At 44.4% G+C, this 22503-nt stretch overlaps 1 protein-coding gene and 1 pseudogene across 2 annotated transcripts in view; both read right to left on the minus strand.

Moving 5' to 3' along the window:
• LOC128692955 (solute carrier family 22 member 20) overlaps window positions 1–22503 on the minus strand; it is a 392405-nt gene that overhangs the window by 52011 nt on the left and 317891 nt on the right. The window lies entirely within an intron of this gene.
• On the minus strand, window positions 482–2156 carry LOC128692961 (gamma-aminobutyric acid receptor-associated protein pseudogene; annotated as a pseudogene).

Genomic DNA, 22503 nt, shown 5'->3' on the forward strand with positions numbered 1-22503 from the left:
CGCCCTCCTCCTTGCCTCCGTTCTTCCTCAGGCATCGGTTTCTCATGGACAGGTGCTGCGCCCCTTGCCGGCCCAGAAGCCATATTCCGCTTGCCACAGTCTGCCGCCATATGGTCATATTCGCCACACAGTCGGCATGTACGCCTCTGCTCAGCATACGCTACCATTACCTGGGTTCTAAACTCCTCGAGATATACATACGAGGGTATAGGATGCCTTAGCGTCATCTTGAGATTGAAAGAACCCTCAGGATAACCTGTGTAAGCTCCTTTTACCCATTTACCAGGTTGGGCCAGATGTACAGTGCCATAACGTTCGAAAACATTGCGTATATCCACTTCATCAGCCTCAAAAGGCACGTTTCGGAGCTTAACCCACGAATAATGTCGTGATACATCCGTCAACTTGACCCTCACTGCCGGTGTTACGTTAATGCTGACATCTTGATAACGATCCACCAACGCCTTGTATACTTCAGCAGTTTTTTTTTTTTTGTTTTTTTTTAGCTTTTATTCGTTTTATTTCATACAAGTGACAATACTAGATTACGGCAAACAAAGGAAATTCTACAACGTAATACAAGGTTCTCTCGTGAAAATTCTACACCCTAAACCAGGAGTTGCTATACATCAGACTTAGGTAATACGTCCAGAGGTGTCAGTGTTGAGACCATTGACTGTGTTACCGTTGGGTTATAAATTTAGTTCGTCTATTTCCCTGTTTGTCATACATGATTATAACAGCCAAGAATATGCATATATACTTTAAAATGGTATTTACACGGAGGGAAAAATAATATATTTTAACTAGTATACAGAATAAAGAAAAATCATATACACAAAATAAGCCATTGACGAAAGCTACAATCCATTCCAGAGGCATTATTACCTTCAAGTAGAAATATGCCTATACACCTTAGCTGATACGCAAAACATGGGCAACTGTTGGGAACATTTCAAAATGTTTTGCTTACATAGGAAGATTCTTCAGTCGAAGGTAGGAGGAGGCAGAAAGAGTAGAGCTAAGAAGACCTATCAGTCCACCACCCTTGAAGACTGAGTTTTCAGGTGATCAGTCCCTCAGCCCGAAGAGGAGCCCCGCTCCATAGACTGGAACAATATTCCAGACTACAGAGCAGAAATCCTCCAGGCTGAGGGACTGATCACCCCAAAACAATCTTCAAGGGTGATGGACTAATGACAGTCCTTACATCTCTACTGCTTCTGTTGCCGCCTCCCGTATTCGACTGAAGGAGTCCACCGTGTTGGCAAAAATTTTTAAACAAAAAATGTGCCCAAGAGTTGCTCATTCGTCTTACGTATCAACTTGTCAGTATTTATACCATTATAATATTCACCTTAGGAATTATCTTCTCACAGCTTTTAGTTACAAAACCTAAAGCAGTAGATAATTAAACTAATGACTAAGAAACTGATAAAACACATCCTTCAAGGATTTTAAAAGGTTCCCTTCCATGAAATATACGTGACTGCTCAGGCGTAAAACACGTGTTCACTATAATTCAGTCAAGACCTTTAAAGTGCATTTTTTTTTTTTTGAGGAAATTTAGGAGCAATTCTTTAGCACCTCAGGGGGGAACTAGTCCCCAACACCCAAAAGCTGCACCAAGACACCCTGAAATGTACAGCCAATGCAACCTAAACAAAAAAATAAATTCCAAGAGGGCTCCCAATTCTCCGCTTTCAGGACGTCATCCCACCACCTGCTCTCGTGATCAGTTTATGTCTCTCCAGCTAGCTCTCGCCTCGAGTGAGGAACTTCAACACACCCCTCCATATACACTCTCATCACTATAGGCTATGTACAAGAAGAAGTCGTCTTCGTGATGTTCCTGATAGAGCGAGCCCATGGTAGCGGAGGTTGGAGGAATGACATTATTGACAAAGAAGAAGAGAGCATCCTCTGGTCGCAGGTGGATGCACTTGCGGATTAAGAACTAGAACTGTCCAACAGTGAGGTCGCTAGGAACTAGATATTTTTTCTTATCCAAGTCACCAATGCGAGCTTTGGGAGCCTTCTCTACAATTACCGGCACGCGATCTGGGTACTTCTTGCGGATCTTCTCTCCCTCCATCTGTCGCTTCTCGAATGGGTGTTCCTCCTTGTACTGCCACTTCATGCTGGCTGCTGCACACAAGTCTACTTGAGCAGTTAGCACCTTCACGAATATTCTATACACACCGTTCAGTGCCACTCCATACAAATCCTCGTCTCTGATGCCGTATGTCTCTCTCGCAATTTTGGGCAACCACACATCAACTGACGTAGGCGTTAAAGCCCCACTAATGAGCTCAATGCCCACAGCATTCACCCTTCTGCGCACACCTGGTGCCATGTTGTTGACTGAGTAGCTCGTCTGGGAAAACAGTAGAGGGGTGCAAAGCACGATCGCACTCTACCTCATCCAGGCAGCGAATGAATTGTTTTTGTACATGTAGTAGCGGTCACCGCTGTGAGGGGGGGGGGTCGATGAGATGTATAATGTCCTATATTGTAATCTTTGGGCATTCAAGTTCCTTGGTCAGCAGCTTTTGTGAGATGTTGTTCCCTCACCCAGTGATATCACATGTATTTTTTTTTATCTTTTATGGTGCATATAGACAGTTGATGTTCAATTAAGCACCTTTACTAATATCACTGTATACAAGCAAGGTATATTTTTTGTTGGTTTATAATTAGTTTGAGAAACTAAATATGAGGTTGGTCGGGGTATTAAGTGTCTTAGTGTTTCCTCATATGTAATCATACATGTTAGATCTGTAAAAGTCTTATGTTAATTATTAAAGACTTTTTGTATATTTTGATTCCTTTCTCAATATATGCAAAACCAAAAATAAAGAACACCATGTTTCAATTTCTAGAGTCATGTAGGTTTCTGATAGTTATTTTATATAACCAAAGTACTAGTGAGTGTGCAATGTATTAGTTTATATGATATTGTTTTTGTATATAAATTTTTATATAATCATAGTACCATTGAGTGTACAATGTATTAGTTTATATGATATTGTTTTTGTATATATATTTTTTTATATAATCATAGTACCATGGAGTGTGCAATGCATTAGTTTATATGAAATTGTTTTTGTATATAAAATTTCATATATAATATGAATAAGACTGTCAGGTTTTGGTTATATAGTTATTTTGTGGTTAAGATATGTTCTGGTAGTCCTCTGTTTAGTTATATGTTGTCGTCTTATATAAAGTTTTCGCGTTTTTTGTTTTGAATGATTTATGTATACCATCCATGTATACTGTGTTTTTAAATAAAAATATAAAAAAAAATTATATAATATTTATTACGTTAATGAATTTGTGTCAGAGTAAATCATTGAATAAATTAAAAAAATTAATATGTATGGTGAGGGTTTACGATTTTTTTCTTTGTGTAAGGCTAGGATCTCAATACAATGACCATTCAGGCTTAATTCGGGGAACTGTCATCATTTCGCCGCTTGACCTGAGCAGAGTGCGGACGTGTGACTACTGCCCTCTGCTGGCCATTGGAGGAGACTTACATTTTCACAACATGGCGCAGTCTGTGAGAAGGCGTTTGCACACGGTGTGCATTGAATTGTTGCGTGGTGCGATAACGCCTCAGTCTGCACAAGTGCTTTTACCGCAAATTATCCGTGACACCTATGGTGTTGCGGATCAAGAACTGTATGGTGTGGCACTAAATGGTGCCTATCGTATTTTCGTCAATCTGAGATCAGCTGGAGTGTATGAACGGCTGGTTGACAAGTACCAGGACAGGAGCGTGGACGTTAATTCAGCGATACGTGTTCGACTAATAGACGTGTCTAAGCATTACACATGGGTGAAAGTCCGAAATGTGCCATTTGAGGCGGACGAGACTGATCTGCGGTATGTATTTGAACAGTATGGACCTGTACACCTGGCTATGGCTGGTAAATGGACGGATGGGGCGTATGCCGGCTTGCCGGATGGTACGTTCACGATCAAGATGGCGTTGAGGCATGCCATCCCGTCTTACGTCATACTGGAAGCATTTAGGACACAGGTAATGGTGTACTACGCTGGGCAGCAGAAGACGTGTAGGTTATGTGGTGCATATGACCATATGGTGGCCCAGTGTGGGAGATGGCAGCGGAGAAAGGACCTAGGTAGTGAGATGGTGAAAGAGCCAGAACCAGAGGTGGGTCATTCTGATGAGTCACCTGTACATAGAAGTGGCACTTCCTGGAGTGAGGAAGTGGAGCGTGAGCTGCCACTGGTGGGTACCAGCCCATCACTGTCACAGTTAGTGGGAAGTGAGGCATCTGCCTTGGAGAACGGGAAGACTGTGCAGATTGGTGACGTGCAGGTAGAGGAAGGCCCACTGGTGAACGTGCAGGAAAAATCCTTTGAGAAGCAGGTTGCTGAGGATAACTTGAGTATGGTGAGGAGTACTGTTCGGATTGAAGATGAGCAACTTGGAAGATTGGCGAACATGGCAGATGACTCGCCAGGAGTGGTGGAAGTGATTGAGGTGACTGCTGAGATTCACAGGGAGGCATCCAGTGAGTTAGAAATGGATGCAGAGTGTGTCAACCGTAAGAGGGCGGCGACATATTCCGACTCGGATGATGTTTTGACCCCGGCACAGAGACCGGGGAAAAAGCCGTGGGTTGATGTGGTGCGTGGGAGCACTAAAGGTACGCCTGGTCAGGTGTTGGATCAGGGGAAGCCACCAGTGGGCAGTGGAGAGAAAAGTGGACGAAGCAGACACACTGAAAGCGTGTCAGTGAAAGGTGAAAAGGGGCAGAGGGTGAAATCACATAAGTAGGTTTCCGGTGCATGACAGTGAATATTAATGGATTGTGTGCGAGTGAGAAGCGTCTGTGGGTACAGGGATTTTTAAGACGTTATGCTATAGACATTGTTTTTGTGCAGGAACATAATTTCAAGCTGGGAAAGGAATTGGAGGTGGATGGGTACAGAGTGTTTGTGATGCATTCGGAGCGAATGAAAGGGGGGGGTGGGAATCCTGATCCGAGAGACGAGCCCGTTTGTTGTTCTTAGGAGTGAAGGGGGGGGGGTCGTGTGTTAAGACTAGATGGGTGGTGGAGAGGTGAGCGGATGGCAGTCGTTTGTGTGTATGTGCCGGCTGAGATTGATGTAAGGGTAAAGAATGAATTTGTGAATAACGTATTGGTATATTATTTGCGGTCATTACCGTCAGTGACAATAGTTGGTGGTGACTGGAACTGTGTGGTGCGCAGGAAGGATGTGGAACCGAGAGGGGCAGGGTGTTTTTTGGCAGGTTTAGGGGATCTATTGAGAGGTGTGGGATTGAGGGATATAGTTGATGGAGGGGATTGCGAGATAGAGCACACATTTCATAGAAAGGGATATGCTGCACGATTAGATAGGTTGTATGTGACAAGGGGAGTGAGGGTGACGCGGGTGCAGACGGTGAATGTCGTTTATTCAGATCATAGGGCAGTTTATGCTGATTTAAATTGGGACGGTTTGCCTAAGAGATATATGGGGTACTGGAAGCTGAATGTACGACTACTGGGTGAGGGGGTGGAGGGAGGGGATTTTGAAAGTTTGTGGGAGGACTTATGGGGTGGGGGTAAGAGTGCAAGCGATTTATTGGGGTGGTGGGATGGGGTTGCAAAGACGAGGATCAGGCAATACTATGTGCGAAGGGGAAAGAATGAGGCATGGATGACATTTGGGCTTCAACAGTATTTAGAGGGGCGGTTGCAGGGTTGTTATCAGAGGGGTGCTGTGACAGGTGTGTATCCAATGGAGGAAATTGAAGCATTAAAGTGGCAGATAAGGGATATGCACAATGAGAGATTTGATGAGGCGAGGGTGCAAGGTGAGTTAGAGGAGGCGATTTGGGGTGACAGGCCGTCAGCCTGTGTGTTACGGGGTCAGCGGAGACGCAGGTTGGCAATGGAAATTGATAAGCTGGTAGTACACGAGGACTTAGGTGGGTATACGAAGGGTCAGGAGTTGAGAACTACTGAGGGTATGAGTGGTTTTATGGATAGTTGGTTTGGAAAATATTTGCGGAGTGTAGGAGTGAACGGTGAGGATTTAGAGAGATTGGGAGAGAATGTATCTTGTGTGCTGAGTGGAAGTGATCGTATAGCATTGGGAGGGGATATTGAAGAGGGGGAGGTATGGAGAGCTTTGGAGAATATGGCGAGAGGTAAAGCGCCAGGTATAGATGGGTTACCTTGTGAATTCTATGTGAAGCATTGGAGTGTGTTGAAGGATTTTTTAGTGAACCTGATGAATGTGATGAAAAGTGAGGGGAGGATGGGTGAGTTGCAGCGTACTGCAGTAGTAGTATTGATTCCAAAAGGGGAAGGCCCTACTACAGTGCAGAATTACAGGGCGTTGTCGTTGTTATGTGCTGATTATAAGATATTCGCAAAAATCTTGGGGAACAGGCTGAAGTGCGTGATAGATAGAGTTGTTGAGAGAGGTCAGTATGGGGTGCCTGGAAGGACGATGTATGAGGGACATGGAATAATAAAAGATTTTGTGGAAAGTATGGAGGGGGAGAATGAAAGGGGGGGAGGTGTCTTAGCATTGGATTGGCAGGCTGCGTATGATTGCGTAGAACGAAAGGCACTGTGGCATATCTTACGGAGGCAGGGTTTTGGGGAAGAGATGGTACGTTGGATTGAGACTTTGTATAATAGGGTAGGTGTACGTGTGCAGGTGAATGGGAAATTGGGTGAGTGGGTTTCAATGGGTAGAGGCATAAGGCAGGGTTGTCCTCTGTCTCAACTGTTGTTTGCTTGTATACAGGACCCTTTATATAGGGCAGTGGGGCGATGTTTAGGGGAGGTACGTGGTGTGGAGAATGGTGGGATGGGAATAATAGGGTATGTGGATGATACAACAATTCTAATGAGCAGGGAGGAAAGTTTACATGAGGTGGAGGATATAATTGGTGGTTTTGAAGGTGTTACAGGTTTAAAAGTGAATGTGGAGAAATCGAAATTATTGGTCTTAGGGAATTGGGTAGGGAGGGCGAGATGGGAAACAGCTGTGCGTTGGTGTGTGGTGGATAGACTAAAGGTGTGTGGGATAATTTATATGGGGAATGCCGGGGAGGCACGGATGCTTAATTCTGGGAGGGCAGTGGATAGGTTGGTGGGTAGGTTAAATGTTTTGAGACCCTTGCATTTGACGATACATCAACGTGTAATAGTGGTGAATGTGATGTTATATAGTATGGTCTGGCATGTGGCAGCAGTATATCCGTTGGCAGGACCGGACATTAATAGAATGCTAAAAAAGGTTTTTCGATATATATGGGGTTCTGGGTGTGACTGGTTGGGTAGGAATGTTGTTATGCTACCGGTCGACAAAGGTGGATTGGGTTTAATAGATATAAGATTAAGGGTTAAGTGTATATATTTGAAGAGGGGGTTTCTTCGAGTGGAAGGTCGTGTGGGGAAGGGTGTGCAAGCATTATATGAGGAGGCACGAAGGTGGTGGGTAGGATCAGAGATGAGAGAGTGTGAGGATGTGCTGCGAGCTTTATCGTATGTTAGAGATCCGTCTAGGATACGGGTAGGTGTTCTGGAGCGTTCTGTAGGGGTGAGGGTGATTGCAAATGTTGAGGGCATATACCCAATGTATGCATGGGGAGACATTTGGGTAAGGTTGCGGTTGGTGCGCATCAGACCAAGAGTGAGAGAGGTAATGTTTCGTTTCCTTCATGGAATATTGCCGTCTGGTGTGGTGCTTCGGGAGAGAGGGTTGATGGTGGAGGACGTATGTAGGGTGTGTGGGGATAGGGAGACAGCTTTTCATGTAGTATATTTTTGTAAAAATTTGGAGTGTATACGGGAGTGGATGGGTGGGATTTTGAGGAGGGTGGGTGGGGGAGGGATATCGGTATTAAGGGCATTGAGTTTAGATGTGGGAGGTGTGGAAGAGTCTGTGCAGCGTGCTTTGGTGTACATCATAACGGATTTTGTTTTCGTATCATGGGCCATGAGGGGTAATGGGGATTGGATGGTGCGAAAGAAGGTATTGGCTGCAACAATGTACAAAACACTTAGTCGTAATAGGGGGATATATGGAAGTAGATGGGAAAGGGTTTTTCCTGAAGGATATCGAAGTATGAATGTCAGAGGTTTGTTGCCGGAGTGAGGAAAAAAAAAAAAAAAAAAAAAAAAAAAAAAAAAAAAAAAAAAAAAAAAAAAAAAAAAAAAAATACAATGATTGCTGTTTATGATGTGGACGGATCTTGTTAATGTAAGTTGACTACAGGAAATTCTTTATAACCAATGTTAGAAATCAAACTGTTCCATATTTACATAATGTACTTATAACACTTGTAGTTTGTTTTGTAAGTCGTGAGGCAGTTATAACCTTTACCATTTTAAGTTTTGGGAACAGATGTATCATTGTAGTTTATGCTTGATATTCTTACGTGTTGGAAGATTTATACTTTTGGACAGCATTATAGATGTGTTAGGGTTAACTTAATTTATTGTGCACTCTTGTGGTTCTGATTTTATGTTGTACTTTTCAGATAGGGGGAGGTTCTGTCTGGGGAAGGGGGAGGTTCTGTCTGGGGAAGGGGGGGTTCTGTCTGGGGAAGGGGGGGTTCTGTCTGGGGAACGGGGGGTTCTGTCTGGGGAAGGGGGGGTTCTGTCTGGGGAAGGGGGGGTTCTGTCTGGGGAAGGGGGGGTTCTGTCTGGGGAAGGGGGGGTTCTGTCTGGGGAAGGGGGGGTTCTGTCTGGGGAAGGGGGGGTTCTGTCTGGGGAAGGGGAGGTTCTGTCTGGGGAAGGGGGCGTTCTTTCTGGGGAAGGGGGGGTTCTGTCTGGGAAAGGGGGGGTTCTGTCTGGGGAAGGGGGGTTCTGTCTGGGGAAGGGGAGGTTCTGTCTGGGGAAGGGGAGGTTCTGTCTGGGGAAGGGGGAGTTCTGTCTGGGAAAGGGGAGGTTCTGTCTGGGGAAGGGAGGGGGGTTCTGTCTGGGGAGGGGAGGTTCTGTCTGGGGAAGGGGAGGTTCTGTCTGGGGAAGGGGGGGTTCTGTCTGGGGAAGGGGGGTTTCTGTCTGGGGAAGGGGCGGTTCTGTCTGGGGAAGGGGGGGTTCTGTCTGGGGAAGGGGAGGTTCTGTCTGGGGAAGGAGAGGTTCTGTCTGGGGAAGGGGGAGTTCTGTCTGGGGAAGGGGAGGTTCTGTCTGGGGAAGGGGAGGTTCTGTCTGGGGGAGGGGGGTTCTGTCTGGGGAAGGGGGGGTTCTGTCTGGGGAAGGGGGGGTTCTGTCTGGGGAAGGGGGGGTTCTGTCTGGGGAAGGGGGGTTCTGTCTGGGGAAGGGGGGTGCTGTCTGGGGAAGGGGGGTTCTGTCTGGGGAAGGGGGGGTTCTGTCTGGGGAAGGGGGGTTCTGTCTGGGGAAGGGGGGTTCTGTCTGGGGAAGGGGGGGTGCTGTCTGGGGAAGGGGGGGTTTAATTTGCAGAGTTACGGTATGTAACATACTGTTCTCTTTTGAGTTATTACCTTATAACGTTAAGTCACAGTACAGAATATCAGGTTTTACTTCAGATGTAGTTAGTACGGAAGTTTGTATCAATTCTCTCCTTAATTTGGTTACTGTTTGTGTTTTCATTAGATAATATTTGTTACATGATGTATAATTATTATATTTGTATGTGGTATTATATGGCCGGGGAAAGTTTATTACATTTGTTGACGGATAAGTCCTGTGTGTTTGTTTTTTATGTGCTGTGATGTACTTTTTAAATAAAATATAAGAAAAAAACACAAATCTCTGTTACGACACATCGTACGATAGAACGACACCGTAATAACCTTCCTTCGCTCCTCACTATCCCCTCTCCCCCTCATCACCCACGACATATATATATAATCTACCATGATATAATCTAAAGCTCTTATGACACCCTCGTCTAACCCACCCATATCTAGACTTAGAGCACGCAGAACCGACACCCCACGGCCCCCCACCCTTTGTAGCAACCTACTTAACCAGCACCTAACCTCCTCTAGCCCTTCACAAAAGTAAACTACATGGAACGCTGTCTCATCCCCTCCACAGATGCCACACCCCCCACCCTCTACAACCTGTCTGTTTCGTAGTATCTCACCAGACGGAAGGATCCCATGCAGAAAACGAAACATCACCTCACGCGCCCGAGGTTTTAACTTCAATTTACTAAATCATTATATTACTCATGCAATAGTAATTATTGTAAAAGGAGGGGTTTGTAGGATATGTTGTGGGTTGTGTATCTGGTTGTAATATGGACATTATCTATAGTGTTTATTTTCTGTACTGGGATTGTGTAATAGAGGCTATTGTTAATATCCAGTTTAGTTTTTAATTTTATTATACTCTTACACATCTTTGTATTTGTTCTTTGTTTTAAATAAAAATATAAAAAAAAATTATCTGCCCTTCCTGGTAATCAACCTAAGTTTAATAAGAATATTGACCATCAGTTAGGCACTTTTGTAAAGTTACTTGTTGTGGCATGCAAAGAGTACGTAATCTTCATTCGGCGCATGTACACACCCTCATTGAAAGGCTATCTCCCCAACGAGCGAACCAGGTGCTAAGGGTTAACGATGGGGACCCGTCGTTCAACCAGTACCAAGGTTCCAGCCAATAAGAAAATGGTTTTGGCAATCGCAGAGGTGTTGTGGGTACCACTCACCTGTCTGCCCTTGTCATTCCCATTCTAGAGCTGGTTGAAGCACGGTCTGCTCTCTAGTGGCTTCTATTCTGCCTTGCTTACCGTGGAGTGCACTTATACCTATTGTTGTACATAGTGTACATAATTCTATTCTTCCTTGAAGGATAATATAAGTCAAAAGTTTTTCTGCTGTGTTTATTTACTCCCTTTACACCCAGGATAACAGGCCTTTGGGACTCCTGGGTTGTAATACATGCGTAGTCCTAGGTTGGTGTGTTTTTATATATTTTATATACTCCTAGGCAAGGATTTTACCCCCCTTCCCCAGACGCCAGCTTAAATACGTAATTCAACGCGTAACCCCTCAAGGAAGGTTCCTTTATGTTGGTGAGGGGAACTTGATTTAGGGAATTGGATCTGTGCTCCAGTTCCCCGAATTAAGCCTGAATGCCTTCCAAATCCCCCCCCCCCTAGGCGCTGTATAATCCTCCGGGTTTAGCGCTTCCCCATTGATTATAATAATTATCAATGCGTAACACCCCTTCCCCCCTCCCGAATTAATAATCATAATAAAGTTGTCGTTTTCGACAAAGTATTGAGAGGCAAGCATTTAAAATTAATGTTTTGGAGTTGATGCATAAGAGTCTATTCCAAAAGAGTCTGTGATTTGACTCTGGTACATGACATCCTTAATATCAATGTTAGCCATGGTTGTTTTCATAAACGTTTCCTTCTTCCAGTGCTGAGTTTCTTGTAAATATTTTCCTTTTCAGACCACGAACTTGACCTTCTCTTGGCTCTCTCCTTGACTTTCTTTGCCCTAGCATGGTTTCTAGGCCCCCGCCCCCCACCCCACTCCCACACCTCACTCGAGAGAAATTTCTCTTAGCCGTGAATTATCTAATCAATAATCTCATTAATAAGTTAATATTACACTCACTTTATTGCTGTTTTAATTTGTTGTATTGAGAGTAGAATCAAAAGTAACAACTGTGAAGTTTCTTTTCCAATCTTTTTTGTATATTTAAAATCAACACATTCGTCGCTCAACCTTTGGGACGAGCGGACGTGAGCTGAGCCTGCCCTCTGCTGTCAGCCGGTGACAACTTGGTTTTCTCAAAATGGCGCAGCAGGCAAGAAGAAGGGTAAACACTGTCGGCATAGAAGTGGTGCGTGGGGCTGTGCATGCCCACTCAGCTCAAGTTTTATTACCTGCCATCATCAGGGACACAAACGGCATTGCCAACGAAGAGCTGTATGGTGTAGCCTTGAACGGGGCATATAGAATTTTTGTGAAATTTCTCAATGCAAGTGTATATGAGGACATAGTCGCCAGGTTCCAAGATCTTTGTGTACCAGTGAATCCTGCAGTGACGGTAAGGCTACATGATGTGTCCCGCCATTATACGTGGGTGAAGATAAGAAATGTACCCTTTGAGGCTAATGAGGCAGACCTACGTGCCGTCTTCGAGAAGTTTGGGACTGTTCATATGGCGACATTGGGGAAATGGAAGGAAGGATCGTATTCTGGGATGCCTGAAGGAAGTTTTTCCTTAAAAATGACATTGAGGCATCCTATTCCTTCCTATATTTTCCTAGAAGACTTCAGGACTCAAGTAATGGTGACTTACGCAGGGCAACAATGTACCTGTCGATTATGCGGTGCCAATGATCACATTGCTGCGCAGTGTGTTAAACAACAGGGTACACAGGCGAAGGAGCAGCATAAGGAGGCATCAGAGGACCTTGAGACATTGGATTTGGCACGACCTGAGTCGGTTTCCTTGAACAAGGCTTGGAGTGTGGAGGTCGAGGAGGCCTTGAGGGAGGAAGAGTGTGTAACTCTTCCGGGAGAGACATGCACTGCCGGGCAGGCACCGGAGACCAAAGATGTGGTGTCACTGGGTGAGGACAGGGCCGTGGAGGCTACCATTGATTCAGTCCTCCAAGACCTGTTAGGGACCCCAGGAGAGGTCACAGTTGAGGGGCTTGTGGGTGCCCTGGATGCTGCTGGGGTTCCAGGTGGTGAGAGGGGGGGAGGCATGTCAGAGACCCAGGTTGAGGCTGGGTTGCAAATTGGCACGGTGGTGGCGGAAGTGCACGGGGATGGCTTCCAGGTGGAGGCGGGGAGAAAGGCTCGAGTGTCACGGAAGAGAGCGGCAGTGCCCTCGGACGTGGACGATGTGGATATGCTCACTCCGGCACAGCATTCGGGCAAAAAGGTTTGGGCTGAAGTGGTTGAGCATGGACCTGGGGGGTCCAGGGGTAAGGGGCATGTGAAAGCAGATCACAGAATGGTGATTGAAGATCAAGGGCGTATAAAGGGGAAGGGGGATAAAGGTGGTGCAATACGTAAAGGAAAACCTCCATTGACAAATTCAAGAGTCTCTCTATAAATGTTAATGGTCTGAAAAATTCTAGGAAGTGTGAATGGTTTCATGAGATGCTCATTAGGTATGGTGTAGATGTAGTGTTTGTGCAAGAGCACAACCACAAGCCGGGTTGTATGTTGATGATTGAAGGGTATACTGTATATGCGGCACACTCAACGAGATTGAAAGGAGGAGTGGCTATTTTGGTGAGGGAGGCTAGCCCGTTTACTGTACATCATTGTGAGGAGGGGGGTGAGGGGAGGGTTATAAGAGTGGATGGGACATGGGGAAGAGATAAGATGTCTTTTGTGTGTGTTTATGGTCCGGCGGAGGGGGACAGTCGAGTGCAGAATGAGTTTGTACGTGAAGTGTTGGTGTATCACTTAAGGTCGCTTCCAGCATTAGCTGTGGTGGGAGGGGACTGGAATTGCGTTATACGCCGCAAGGATGTGGAACCTAGGGGAGCAGGATATTGTTCTGGTGTTCTGAGGGACCTGTTAACCGGGGTGGGGTTGGTGGATGTAGAGGGGGGGGCGGCGTGGGAGGTGCAGCACACCTTTGTGAGGCAGGGGTATGCTGCACGGCTGGACAGGATATACGTGACAAGGAAAGCTGTGGTGCGGAGTGTAAGGGTTTTGGATGTCTTTTTTTCTGATCATAGAGGTGTTTTGGTGGATTTGGGATGGGAGGGTCGGCCGAACAGGTATAAGAGTTATTGGAAATTGAATGTTCGGTTGCTTCAAGATGTTGAGGGGAGGGTCCTATTTGCACAATGGTGGAAAGGCTTATGGGAAGGGATGGAAGTCAATGGGGATGTGTTGAGATGGTGGGATGTGATGGCGAAGACGAGGATTCGAGAGTTCTATGTCCGACAGGGAAGGCACGAGAATCAGTTGGCTTATGGGCTTATTAGGTATCTTGGGGCAGTTAAGGGAGTATTATGAGAGAGGAAGGGGGGGATGGGAGCCCCTGTGGCTGACATAGAAGGAGTGAAGGAACGCCTAATGGAAGTGCAAAATGAGAGGTTTGATGCGGCAAGGGTTTTAGGGGGGTTGGAGGAGATCATGTGGGGTGATAGACCATCGGCGTGTGTCCTGCGAGGGCAGGGGAGCCAGCGCGTTGCAATGGAAATGGTGGGTTTGAGAGTTCTTGAGGACATCGAGGGGTATAGGGAGGGACAAGATTTGGTGACGACGGAGGGGATGGGAGGGTATGTTGATTCTTGGCTTAGTGCACATATGAGGAGTGTGGGTGTGAGAGAGGGGGCTTTAAGAGAGACAGGGGGATGGGTGTGGAGTGTGCTGGACAGGGACGACAGAGAACAGTTACAGGGGCCTATTGTGGAGGAAGAGGTGTGGACGGCTTTAATGAGTATGAGCAGGGGTAAGGCACCGGGGATAGATGGGCTGCCTGCGGAGTTTTACATACAGCATTGGGGAGTATTAAAAGATTTTTTGGTGCAATTATTTAATATCATAAAAGAGAGGGGTGCGTTGGGACCTTTGCAGGCGACAGCACTAGTAGTTTTGGTGCCAAAGGGTGAAAGTCAGTGCACAGTGAGAGATTACCGGATGATATCACTCATGTGTGCAGACTACAAACTTTTTGCAAAAATTTTGGGAAATCGTATAAAAAAGGTCATTGGAAAGGTAAAAGTGAGGGGTCAATATGGGATTCCGGGGAGATCAATGTATGAGGGGCATGGGGTTATTAGAAGGTTTATTGAGGGTCCACAAGAGGGGGAACGTGGGGTATTGGCGTTGGATTGGAGAACGGCATATGACAGTGTCGAGAGGGAGGCTCTGTGGAGAATCATGGAGTGGCAAGGGTTCGGGGAGGACATTGTGAATTGGGCACGTACTTTATATCGGGGAGCTGGGATGTGTGTACAGATAAATGGGAGGGTGGGGTTGCATGTGAAAATGGGCAGGGGATTGAGGCAAGGTTGCCCGTTGTCACAAATATTATTTGCATGTTTACAGAATCCGTTTTATAGGGCAGTGGAAAGGTGCATACAGGAGGGGGTAAGGGAGGACATACGAGGTGGGAGTCCCAGTATCATAGGTTACGTTGATGACACAACTGTCCTAGTGAGTGGGAGGGAGGGATTGGAGGGTCTGGAGAGAGTTATAGATGTTTTTGGGATGGCAACAGGTATGGCAGTGAATGTGCATAAATCAAAGCTCATGATATTGGGTGAATGGGATGGGCAGGAGGGCGGGGGTGGGGGGGTGAGGTGGAGTGTCGTGGACCGGGTGAAAATTTGTGGAGTTGTGTATATGGGTAATGCTCAGATGGAGAGGGAGAATAATTCAAAGGGTGTGGTAGATAGGGTACTGGGAAGATTGTCAGGATTGAGGCCAACACATCTTACGCTACACCAGAGGGTCATTGTGGTCAATGTGCTTTTGTACAGTAAAATATGGCATGTGGCAGCTTTGTACCCTTTGGTGTATGGGGATGTCCGGAGATTGTTGAGCAGAGTTTTCCATTTTATCTGGGGTTCGGGATGCGATTGGTTGAAAAGAGAGGTGGTAACACTTCCGGTGGCCTTGGGAGGGCTGGGGTTAATTCATTTGGAAAGAAGGTTGAAGTGTGTATATGTGAAACATGGGTTGCTAAGGGCTCGGGGGGAAGGGAGTGGAGGGTTGGGGATGCTGCAGGGAGATCTTCGGAGATGGTGGAAGGGACAAGATTTGAGAGATGGTGAGGAGTTGTTGCGTCTATTGCTGATGGTCAGAGAGCCGAGAAACATGCGGGTAGGGTCCATGGAGAGGAAGATATGGCCTAGGGTGGTAGTGGCAACGGAAGGAGTGTACCCGATGTACGCATGGGAAGACATTTGGGGCCGATTAAAAGGGTTACGCATCCGGCCACGCGTGAGGGAGGTAATGTATAGGTTTCTTCACGGAATATTGCCGTCTGGGGTTGTTTTACGAAATAGGCGAATAAGGGAGGGTGGGGTGTGTCAGGTTTGTGGGGTAGATGAATCAGCTTTTCATGTAGTTTATTTTTGTGAAAGCCTAGGGATTGTGCGGGAATGGTTAGGGAAAGTAATCCGGTATGTGGGGGGGAAAGGGTTGTCGGTTTTGAGAGCGCTTAGTTTAGATGTTGGTGGGGTTGGGGTAAAGGTTCAAAGGGCATTGGCTTACTTAATGGTTGATTTTGTGTATATATCATGGGCAATGAGAGACAAAGGGGCGGAGGAACGTAGGATGGCCATAGCAGCATCCTTTTATAGAACAAAGTGTCGCAACAGGGAAATATATGGTAGGAGGTGGGAGAGGGATTTCTCGGAGGGCTACAGGGACTTTCTTTTGAGGGATTTATGGTCTTTATAAGCGGTCAGGGGAATGAACGGGCTGGCCTTCCCAGGGAAGGGGGTGTTGCAGAGGACGATTGTGTGAGTGTGTGTGGAATTGTGTGAGGAAAGGATGTTGAGGTGATATTCAATGTGATATTCAATGTAATGTCTTGGTGTTATTTTGAACACAGATGATTATAATTTATCTAAGGATTCCTTCATGTTTTGTAAGGATGTACATAAGCATGTTAGTATATAAGCATATTTTAACCTGTAATTATACATGTCTACCTATATATGAGCAATGTAACTTGTCATAATAATGAGTTTTCATACCTGTTTTTTAACTAGTGGAACGTTCTGGTATTGTATATAATGTAAGATCTTGTCTGGGGTGTTTTTGCTTATATATTGTTACAGATGTTTTTTTTTCACATTTCATTATATATGTTCAAGTGAACGAGTTTTTGATCTTGTGTATTGCCAGGTGAAACTGGTCAGTTTTTCATTTGGGGGGGGGTAGGAGTGTAAGTAATCTCTGCAATAGCAGGTCATGTGATACACATGTCATATTATTTTAGATGTCTAATGTTGTCCATTCTCTGTAGGATGTGATGTATAGATTATCTCCGACAGTGTAAATAATCTGTCTGCTGGAGGGAATAATGTGTAAATTTATTTATTATTGTGGTAGGTTTATGTGTGTAGCGTGCTTTTAGAGTGATATATTATAAGACGCTAATTACTATCAAGGACTGTTGGTTGTTATGAGTGGTGACGGCAGACACAGTTACTAGGCATGTGGGGGGGGGGGGGGGTTGAAGTGTCAGCGGTAGTGTCTTAAACCCACCACCGTGCACGATATTAATTATTACCATAGGGTATATGAGGGTAGGGTGGATTGTGTTCTATGGTGGATGTGAGCCATCAGGTTCAGACATTCCTTGTATTATAGTGTCAGCCGTTTAGCTGGCTGGATTGTGTTTATATATATATTGTCATTGAAGTTTTTAATGCTTTTACAAATGTGTATGTATAAGAGATTTGTCACTGTGTATCTAAGGTGAAAGTGGCACGTTTTCATGGGGGGGAGGAGAGTGTAAGCTTTACTGGGTGGGTTGTATATATATGTATATGTATATATATATATATATATATATATATATATATATATATATATATATATATATATATATATATATATATATATATATATATATATATAAGTAGTCATAATTTCTACAGGAGCATCCCTTCCGGTTTGGGCCTTCCACTGAGCGCACCCTTCCGGTTTAGGGCCTTCCACTGGGGCATCCCTTCCGGTTTAGGCCTTCTACAGAGACATCCCTTCCGGTCTAGGACCAGCAGCTGGAGGGTCACCTTTTCACACCTAGGTGTTACTTCCGGTTTTGACCATGACCTCGCCCTCGAGACTACCTCACCCTTGACCCCCCCAACCAATACCCCCGCCCACGACCCCCCCCTTCGCGACCCCGCCGTCGCGCCACGCGCCCGCCCGCTCGCCCCACCCGCGCGCCCGCCCGCGCGCCAGCCCGCGCCCTTCGCGACCCCCGCCCGCGCCTTCTGCTGCGCCTTCTGCAGCGTCGTCCGGATCGCCCCCGCGCCTCGAATTTTTTTCCGATTTTTTTCGAATTTTTTTTGAATTTCATTTTCTTGTGCTCTCCATCTCCTTGGATCAAGGTTTTATGATTCCCCCCCTATAGGGTTTTCGAAATTCTCCAATTCCTCGGATCAAGTTTTTTGGGTACCCCTCCTTTCACCCCCCATCCCCAAACAATTTCTCAATATCAAAGTCTCCACTTCCTCGGATCCCCCTCCCACTTTCACCCCCCAACCCAAAAAATTTCTCGATAATACAAGGTTTTTGGATTCCCCCCTATGGGGTTTTCGAAATTCTCCAATTCCTCGGATCAAGTTTTTTTTTGGGTACCCCTCCTTTCACCCCCCACCCCCAAACAATTTCTCAATATCAAAGTCTCCACTTCCTCGGATCCCCCTCCCACTTTCACCCCCAACCCCAAAAATTTCTCGACAACACCATGACTCCATCTCCTCGGATCAAGTTTTTTGGATTCCTCCCTATAGGGTTTTCGAAATTTTCCATCTCCTTGGATCAAGTTTTTTTTTTTGGATTCCCCCCCCCTGTGGGGTTTTCGAAATTCTCCAATTCCTCGGATCAAGTTTTTGGAATCCCCCCTCTGGGGGTAAGCATTCAGAATAGACTCCTCCTATGGGGGCATGCTTACTACAGGTCTAATGAAGGGTGTTTACTCGGCGGTCAGTGACGTCACGTGTTGACCCAGCACACAGGTTGAATCATGACGACCCTTTTAGTTCATTAAAGTTAATAAGGGGATATAGTACCTACATCATAGGGAAAACATTTTCACTCTTAACCCAGGTTAATCCAAATAATTTCACATTTTTGTTTCGTTAATACCCACAACAATTTCTTTACAACACAAGTCTAGACATTTTTCTCGTTTTAACTATTTCATCTCAGGTCACTCCCCCACGAAGTAACCTCCTCCCCACCCTCCCGAACCCTCACACTCCAACCAACACCTCACAATTTCCACTCATAACCCCCAATTTTTCTCGTTTTAACCCTTTTAGTTCATTAAAGTTAATAAGGGGACACATGCATCAGAAAGTCACCACATCGCTTACATCCACTTTCGTTAAATTCACTACTCACAATTTTACATATTACGAAGTTAAATACGCACTTTTACTTTGAACATCTTCAAAACACTCTAATAAATCATTTGAATACTCACAAAAAATACCTTTATACATTTCCAAACAACACTGAAATACTCCAAAATCATCATTCGAACACCCCCAAATCACCTCTGAGTACTCCCAGAACACCTTCATAAGTACTCTTGCACATCATTTGAACACCTTCATAAGTACTCTCTTAATCATTTGTACACCTTCAAAAAACACCTTTGAATACTCACATAAACACCCTTGAACACCTTCAAAACACCTTTGAATAACCTCAAAACACCTTTGAACACCTTCAAAACACCCTTGAACACCTTCAAAACACCCTTGAACACTCTCAAAAACAACATTTGAACACACTCAAAACACCTTTGAACACCTTTGAACATTTCCAAAACACTATTTGAGTACTCCCAAATAAGATTTGACATCTCTAATTTATCTGCACTTACACATTTCATTAAATTACAACTCATCCCTCAGTCTCCAGACTAGGCATTTTCTCGTTTTTACCCTTTTAGTTCATTAAAGTTATTAAGGGGACACAATACATCAGAAAAAAGTCACAAAAACTAACTCAAACACTTTACTTTGAACACCCCCCAAAGTACTCTCATAATCATTTGAATACTCACATAAACACCCTTGAACACCTTCAAAACACCTTTGAATATCGTTTTTAAACTAATTTCATCACAACCCACTTATATCATCTTTTTTCGGTATCTCTAGTTCGACAACAACACCTTCAAAACACTCTTGAACACCTTCAAAAACACCTTTGAACATTTCCAAAACACTATTTGAGTACTCCCAATTACACCACTGATTACTACTAAAACACCGCTGAATTCAATCAAAACACCCTTCAACACCTTCAAACACCCTTGAACACACTCAAAACACCCTTCAACACCTTCAAAACACCTTTGAACACCTTCAAAACACCTTTGAACACCTTCAAAACACTCATAATCATTTGAACACACTCAAAACACCTTTGAATAACCTCAAAACACCTTTGAACACCTTCAGAACACCCTTGAACACCCTTGATCACCTTCAAAAAAACATTTGAACACACTCAAAACACCTTTGAACACCTTTGAACATTTCCAAACAACACTGAAACACTTCCAAAAACACCATTTGAGTACTCCCAAATACACCACTGAATACTAAAACACCACTGAATACACTCAAAACACCACCAAAATCAACATAAACTAAGATCAACACCCACATCCCACAACACCCACAACCCACAACACCCACAATTTTTTCTCGTTTTATCTAATTTCATCAGAAAGGCACAACACCCACACCTCCCATTTTTTTTCTCGTTTTAACCCTTTTAGTTCATTAAAGTTAATAAGGGGACACACTACATCAGAAAAAGTCACATCAACAACCCACTTATAACGTCTTTTCGGTATCTCTAGTTCGACAACAACACCCACATCCCACAACACCCACATCCCACATCCCACACACATACACAGACACACACACACACACACCCTAACCTAGCCTAACCTAACCTAACTTATCCTAACCTAGCCTAACCTTACCTAACCTAGCCTAACCTAACTTAACCTAACCTAACCTTTACCTAACCTTTACCTAACTTAACCTAACCTAACCTAACCTTTACCTAACCTTTACCTAACCTAATCTAACCTTGCCTAACCATTACCTAACCTAACCTAACCTATCTTAACCTAACCCAACCTAACCTAGCCGAACCTATCCTAACCTAACCTAAAATATATTGGAACACTTCCAAAAAATACATTAGAGTACTCCAGAATTACTTTGAACGACTCCATTTTTGGATATTTCCAAATTAGTTTTGAAAACTTTATCGTAAAATCGAACATTATTTTCTTGTTGGTAAACACACTCAATGGTAGAAATATTTACTCGATTTCCGAATAGAAACACTTTCCTCGCTCTGAGAGACTCATTGTGGGTCACCCCTTCCCCCCCAACACCACTGGGTAATGCGGTTCACACCCAAGGTAGATTTAAGATAATCATGAACACCTGCGCCAACTCAGGACAGACAGACGCCATGAAATGCGGGTAACATCCAAGGTAGAAAATCATCTCTTTCCAGACCATCTGTCTATCCTAACCTAACCTAACCTAACCTAACCTAATTCCTAACCTAACCTAACCTAACCTAATTCCTAACCTAACCTAACCTCACCTAACCGAACCTAACCTAACTCCATCAATCACCTCTATCCTAACCTAACCTAACCTAACCTAACCCAACCTAACTCCATCAAACACCTCTATCCTAACCTAACCTATCCTAACCTAACCTAACTCCATCAAACACCTCGAATACTACTTAACTTAACCTAACCTAACCTTACCTAACCTTACCTAACCTTACCTAACCTACCGAACCTAACCTAACCTAACCTATCCTAACCTATCCTAACCTAACCTAACCTATCCTAACCTAACCTAACCTAACCTAACTTATCCTAAGCTAACCTAACCTAACTTATCCTAACCTAACCTAACCTAACTTATCCTAACCTAACCTAAATAACGAACCTAACCTAACTTATCCTAATCTAATCTAACCTAACCTAACCTAACTTATCCTAACCTAACTTATCCTAACCTAACCTAACCTAACCTAAAATAACCTAACCTAACTTATCCTAACCTACTCACTTTACTTTGAACACCTTCAAAACACGCTCATACATCATTTGAGACCCCCTTTTCTCAATATCTCCCATCCACAACCTTTATCATCTCACTACAGAACAACCCCAAGATTACTTCGAACACTCTCATAAAGCATTTGAGTACTCACATAAACACTTTTGAACATTTCCAAACAACACTGAAGCACTTCCAAAATATCATTTTGATTACTCCCAAATAAGATTTGACAGCTCTAATTTATCTACACTTACACATTTCATTAAATTACATCTCATCCCCCCCAAACTCCTCCCTCATTCTCCAGACTTTACAACATTAGCACAAAAAAAAAACTAACTCATACACTTATGACATGAGACATTACCATATCTAACACACTGACTAACTTTGAACCAACTCTGAGCACCACTGATCTTCTTCAAAAAATGCTCTGCACATCATTTGAACACCTTCAAAAAAAAAAACACCATCAAACACCTCCGAATACTCCCAAAAAACACTACTGATTACTACCAAATCACCACTGAATACTACCAATCACCGTCAAAATCACCAGAAACTAAGTTTAACATCACCATCTAACATCCTTTTTATAGAAATCCCCTCAAATCACTATAACCAAGAACTCCCTCCCCATTTGACGCATAAAAAAAAAAGCATGAACACAAACCTAATACGCAAACACTTAGTACATGATCACCATCAACTGAAAACATATCT

This window comes from Cherax quadricarinatus, chromosome 6 (assembly GCF_038502225.1).
Source record: "Cherax quadricarinatus isolate ZL_2023a chromosome 6, ASM3850222v1, whole genome shotgun sequence".
NCBI classification, from domain to species: Eukaryota; Metazoa; Arthropoda; class Malacostraca; order Decapoda; family Parastacidae; genus Cherax; species Cherax quadricarinatus.